Source organism: Eublepharis macularius, chromosome 2, assembly GCF_028583425.1.
Source record: "Eublepharis macularius isolate TG4126 chromosome 2, MPM_Emac_v1.0, whole genome shotgun sequence".
Classification (NCBI taxonomy): Eukaryota; Metazoa; Chordata; class Lepidosauria; order Squamata; family Eublepharidae; genus Eublepharis; species Eublepharis macularius.
This window is the reverse complement of record NC_072791.1, coordinates 190,422,216-190,428,472: the sequence shown is the minus strand read 5'-3', so window position 1 is coordinate 190,428,472 and position 6,257 is coordinate 190,422,216.

Sequence of the window (6,257 nt, the reverse complement as noted above, 5' to 3'; positions counted from 1 at the left end):
TGGCTGCCTAAGAACATGGATGCCGGCTTGGGCATAGCTGGGGCTGGATAGCAGGCTGCCCGGTAGCGAGGGCAAGCTCGGCGACCGGCCCGCGGGAGGCTCCAGGCGGGAACTGACCAGGGAGCGCCTAGCCAGGCTCGCTGGAGGTCTCTCCGGCAGGCGCCCGGCTGCTAGCAGCGGCTTGGGCCCATATGAGGCAGGCTTCCATGGAGGCAGCGGGAACAACACTTTAAAACACAGTCCAAGGCAGGGAACAGGCACGGTCCGTGGCAGATGGCAATGCAGGCACGGGGCACACTTGTAACACAGTCCAAACGCACACTGGGAATTCCAGATATAGGTCAGGGCAGGGCTGCCCAGAAAGAGAGTCTTTTTGTGCAGTTACCCAAACATGGAGTCAGTAAACTACACAGTCTATTGCAGCAGCAGGGTAATTGGCACGCAGGCAGGAAACTGACACGTGTATCAGAACACACACATGCAAAGCAGTCTTTGGGTGTAGCAGTAAAACAGCAACGCAGGAAACTTTAACACAGTTCATAGCAGGCTTCAAAGCAGGGGAGGGGGCCTACTTGGCAACACTGCTCAGGACTTAAGATAAAACCTTCAACTGATCCCCATCCCCATTGAGTATTTTACTTAATACTTTTTACTTAATGTTTAATAGTAATGTAGAAAAGGTTGCCAAAAATAAATTTTCCTAAAAAATTCCCAATCCCCACCCCCAGACAAAGACAAAGACGAGCTGCCGGCCCCACGTCGCGGCTGCACCGCTCCCTGGGGCCCTGCCCGCTGAGTAGAGCTGTCATTCTACTCAGGGGCCTGTCATTCCAGTCCCAGAGCACTTCTGATACACACAGGAGCTGTCATTCCAGTCCTAGAGACCTTCTGATACACCCAGGGGCTGTCTTTCCACTCTGAGGCCTGTCATTCCAGTCCCAGAGTCTTTCTGGTACAAGTAGGGTCTGTCATTCCAGTTAGCAGCCTGCCATTCCAGTCTGAGAGCCCTTCTGTCATACCCAGGGGTCATCATTCCACTGAGTGGTCCTCATTCCAGACCCAGAGCGCTTCTGATACACCCAGGGGCTGTAATTCTACTCAGGAGCATGTCATTCAAGTCCTAGAACCCTCTGATACACCCAGCGGCTATTGTTCTACTCAGGGGCCTGTCATTCCAGTCGCAGACCCCTTCTGATACACCCAGAGGCTGTCATTCTACTCTGGGGTCTGTCATTCAAGTCCCAGAAACCTGTCAAACTCAGGGGCTGCCATTCCACCCAGGGGCCTGTCCCTCCTTTCCCAGAGCTCTTCTTTCACACCCAGGGGCCATCATTCTACTCAGGGCCTTGTCATTCCAGTCCCAGAGCCCTTCTGATACACCCAGGGGCCTGTTATTCCAGTCCCAGAACCCTTCTGATACACCCAGCTGCTTTCATTCTACTCAGGGGCCTATCATTCTAGTCCCAAAGCCCTTCTGTCACGCACAGGGTCCGTCATTCCAGTTAGGGGCCTGTTTTTCCAGTCCGAGCGTCCTCCTGATACAGCCAGAGACCGTCATTCCAGTTAGGGGCCTGCCGTTCCAGTTCCAGAGCCCATTCTAGTCCCTGAATAGTCTATCTGGGCGCAGAGACCTTTTTTCCAAATTCATTCCACATTTTCTTTGGAACTTTTTTTTTGCTGTAATGTGTTTCAGTAGAGCCCATGCAAGTAAATGGGCATTCCTGGTTCCCATTATTTCCAATGGGCCTTCAAGCCTCTCCCATAATTTTCAATGGGCAATCCTGTCATTCCCTTTAGTACATCCCCACCACGACACACCAGCTTTATATACAATAAACAGGTTTTTTATTCAGCTCTCACTCTGGCTCAGCCTGCATTTCAGTCAGCCTCTCAGGTAAGCCTCAACAACCACCAGTTTGCTACAGATGCCCTGAAGGGCCAAAGCTGAAGAACACGCAAAGCAGAAAGCTGTCCCCAGAGGCCAGTTGTACACATTACAACAGATGAAGCTTCACTGCTGCTGAAACTGTCATACTGGTGTGCTTTCCTTCTCTCAGTTGATGGTTTATTGTTTTCATATGTTGGTTTTCACTCAGTAAATGCCTTTGACTGTAAGCTCCTTTTATACTTCATGGTGCATGTATAAATTTTCATGTTTCTTCCAAGAAAATCTTTAGGTAAGGTGGATAGTTATTACTTTGTGCACATAAAATTTTTCTCACATTCACATGTATGCCACTACTTAACTTGAAGGAATACAGTTGTGATCATCCAGTCACCTGTTTCCATAGACTTGTCTACCTTGCCCAGTAAAGTGCAGGGGAAATGGGTGCCAATGGTTCTAAACTGCACAAGGAATAAAGGATTTTACACTGCCTTGCATAGCAATTCTAAACAGGTCTAATTGGCAGTAAGTTCCACTTTTTTCAATGGGGCTTACTCCTAAAAAAGTGTTCCTGGGATTGAAGCCATAATGTATTAAATGATTTACAGCGCAATCCTAAGCATAGTTATACCCCTCTGAGTCCACTGAAGTAAATGAGCATAGAAAGGTATAACTCTGCATAGGACTGCAGTGTTAAAAATGTTATCTGTGCCTCCAGAATTTATGGATGTTTACTCAGAAATATGTCCCATTGAATCCAATGGCATTTACTCCTATAGGATTGGAGCCTTAATAACATAAACCTAACCTTTTTTTGTTGTTTCTCTTTCCTCCCCACCCCACCCCCACTTAAGAATACGTGTACTCAGTACACAGTGGCAGAGCAAGATCCAGCCTGCCACAGCCCCTGCTGAGATCACCTTCATCTACTCATACTTCCTATGCAAGCTTCAGCTTGGTTCACCTGAGCATATTGGATATAATCTGCAAATTGTGCATTAAAAACTGTGCAAATACATTTTAGGATACTGTTGAATGACTAATAGCTTACAGCGATGATTACAATCCCTTTATAGCCAGGGAAAACTTTTTTTCATGCTGAAAGTCGACATGAAAATGTTTTGGTAATTGCGGTCTTAATTTCCCCCCCCTATAATTGCTGTCTTAATTATGAGACATCACTTTATAGCTATTGATGCCATGGCCTCCTGTGAGTTGTGCAAGCAAAGAACTAATCAGCAAGATTGTTTTAGGATTATCCAGTCATTCTTGTTTTAGGAAGAGTCTTGTGTATTTGCCCTAACACGGGGAAACTCAGTTTACATCATTCTGCATCATGTCCATACTTGTTCTAGTGTGATACAGTTTTCATACAAGTTTGCGTAACTATTCAAGACCAGGAACTCGGTACCCCAGCAAAGAAGTAATGGGTATAACCGCCTGATCTTTTAAGAAGTAATCTGTAGACCATCTCCTCTCCTACAGGACATAGTAGGGGCCTGTTATTTAAAAATCTGGAACCTCCCCCCTCCCCCGCCCCAGTCCTGCTGTTTATCTGGCTGCTGGCCATCCTACTGCACGGATTACTGATGTCTGATGGGTTGTTGCAATATGTACGCTGCTGCTTTAAATGAATTGTATTATTGGTGATTTTAAATTTGTACGCTATTATGTTTTGAGCCTGCTTGCGGGGAGAGCAGAATATAAATATAAATAATAGTTTATGCACTTTTTCTGGGAAATTTGGCCTGCTGAAATCAGGAGGAGCACTTGCATTTTCCAAAAACCATGAAGTGAGATCTTTCATTAGCTGTTCATAATGTTTTGATTGTTCTGATGCTCAGATATCTCATCTACAAATCTTCCTCTCTTTTGAAAACACAACCAACTTTGAATATAGCCATAAAGCAACAACAATCCAGAAGTCAGAATGGCATTTTAAAGCATAAAACACTTCCTTATTATGTAAAAAAAAAAAAAGTTCAGAAGCACCTGGGTCTTTATGCAATGTTATAATTAGTTTCCATTTATATATCTCCAGGCTTAGACTTTTAGGTCTGAATCCGACACTTATAAAAATAAAGTAGGTAACATCAACTATTCATAAAATGCTCTCTTAAGCCAAGTTACACCTTTCTAAGACCATTGAAGTCAATGGGATTAGAAAGATGGCATCGATCATCACCATTGTGGTGTAGTGAATGGTGGTGTAGCGGTTAGAGTGTTGGACTAGGACCTATGATTTTTTAAATCATAATATAACCAAGGATTTGTTCATACCTGCATTTCATTGATAACTGATTATGTTTAGTGACTGAAAGCTTAATGTGATAACTGAAAAGCATTACCTTTGAGGGGATATTGGATGATGATGACCCGTGCTCTTCAATATGTGAGACTACTGAATGAATTTTATCTGGAGCTCTGGGGATAATTTTCATCTATTTATTTACTTAATTCACACCCTGCCTTTTTCTCCATTGAGAACCCAAAGTGGCATACATCATTCTCTTCTCCTGTTTTATCCTCAGAACCACCCTGTGAGATAGATTAGGCTGAGTGTGCGTGACAGGCCCCAAGTCATCAGCAAGCTTCCATGGCAAGGTCTTCAGTGACTTTCAGGAGACACTGCAGGTCCATCTTATTTCTTGGGGCTTTTAATGGTGTATAAACTGCACACATCTTTTGTGGGGAGGGGGTTTAGTTCATGTTTTAATGTGTTGGTTTTAAATTGTGATGTTTGTAATTATGACAAGATCTTGTCACTCCGCCGGGATCTGTCCACCACGGTTGATGCAGTATGTGTACTGGAGGCCCCTTGGTCGTCCTCAGGGTTGATATTAGATCAATTCAGGCCACTCTCCCAGGAGGAGGTAGGCAGGGTCCTGCATGCTGTGAAACCTACCACATGCCCACTGGACCCGTGCCCATCATGGCTGCTGAAAACTGGCAGTGATGGGATTCGGCAACCATTAGCTGACATAATTAATCTTTCTCTGAGTTCTGGGGTTTTTTCCAGACTCACTGAAGGAGGCAATGGTGCGGCTCTTATTAAAGAAACCATCACTGGATCCTGTTGATCCAGCCAATTACCACCCAGTTTTGAACCTTCCATTCCTGGGTAAGGTAATTGAGAGGGTGGTAGAGGAACAGCTGCAGGTATACCTGGATGATGCCTCTATCCTGGATCCATTCCAGTCCGGCTTCAGGCCTGGCCATGGTACAGAGACGGCTCTGGTTGCCCTCACAGATGATCTGCAGCGACACCTGGACCAGGGCAGGTTGGCACTGCTGATACTTTTAGATCTTACAGCAGCGTTCGACACAGTCGATCATAATCTTCTGACCCACCGCCTTGCCGATGTGGGGATTTGTGGAACAGCCCTGCAATGGCTGAACTCCTTCCTTCGCAATCGGGGACAGAGGGTGGGCACTCGGGGAACAGATGTCCACTTGCCATTTTTTGGTATGCGGCGTCCCTCAGGGGGCGATTCTTTCCCCGATGCTATTTAACATCTATATGCGCCCCCTCGCCGGTTAGCCCGCAGCTTTGGGCTGGGTTGTCACCAGTATGCAGATGACACTCAGCTCTATCTTCTGATGGACAGCCAGTCTGATCTCACTCTGGATTCCTTGGCCAAGGGTCTTGAGGCTGTGACAGTATGGTTACATCAGAGTCGCCTGACGTTGAATCCCCTGAAGACGGAGGTTCTGTGTCTGGATCGTGGGGCAATTGAGCTGGGGACCCGGCTCCCAGCCCTTGATGGGGTACAACTGAAACCTTCGCCGACAGTGAGGAGCCTGGGTGTGACCTTGGATGCCACACTTTCAATGGAGGCCCAGGTTACAACCGTTGCCAGGTCTGCCTTTTTTCATCTTCGACAGGCCAGGCAACTGGCGCCCTATCTTTCGCCCCGGGACCTGGCCACAGTAATCCATGCAACGGTCACCTCCAGGCGAGACTACTGCAATTCACTCTACGCTGGGCTGCCCTTGGGCCTGACCTGGAAGTTACAGCTGGTCCAGAATGCGGTGGCACGCGTCCTTACAAGAACACCAATCCAAGCGCACATTCATCCCACGCTGTGCCAGCTGCACTGGCTCCCAGTGAAGTTTCGGATCTGGTTCAAGGTGCAAACCTTGGTGTTTAAAGCCCTTCATGGACTGGGACCTGCATACCTGCGGGACCACCTCTTCCATTACATCCCCTGCAGGGTGTTGCGCTCTGCAGACAAGCAACTCCTGGTGGTCCCCGGCCCGAAGGACATCCGTCTGGCCTCAACCAGGACCAGGGCTTTTTCTGCCCTGGCCCCAGCCTGGTGGAATGCTCTCCCGCTGGAGATCCGGGCCCTGCAGGACCTGTTACAGTTTC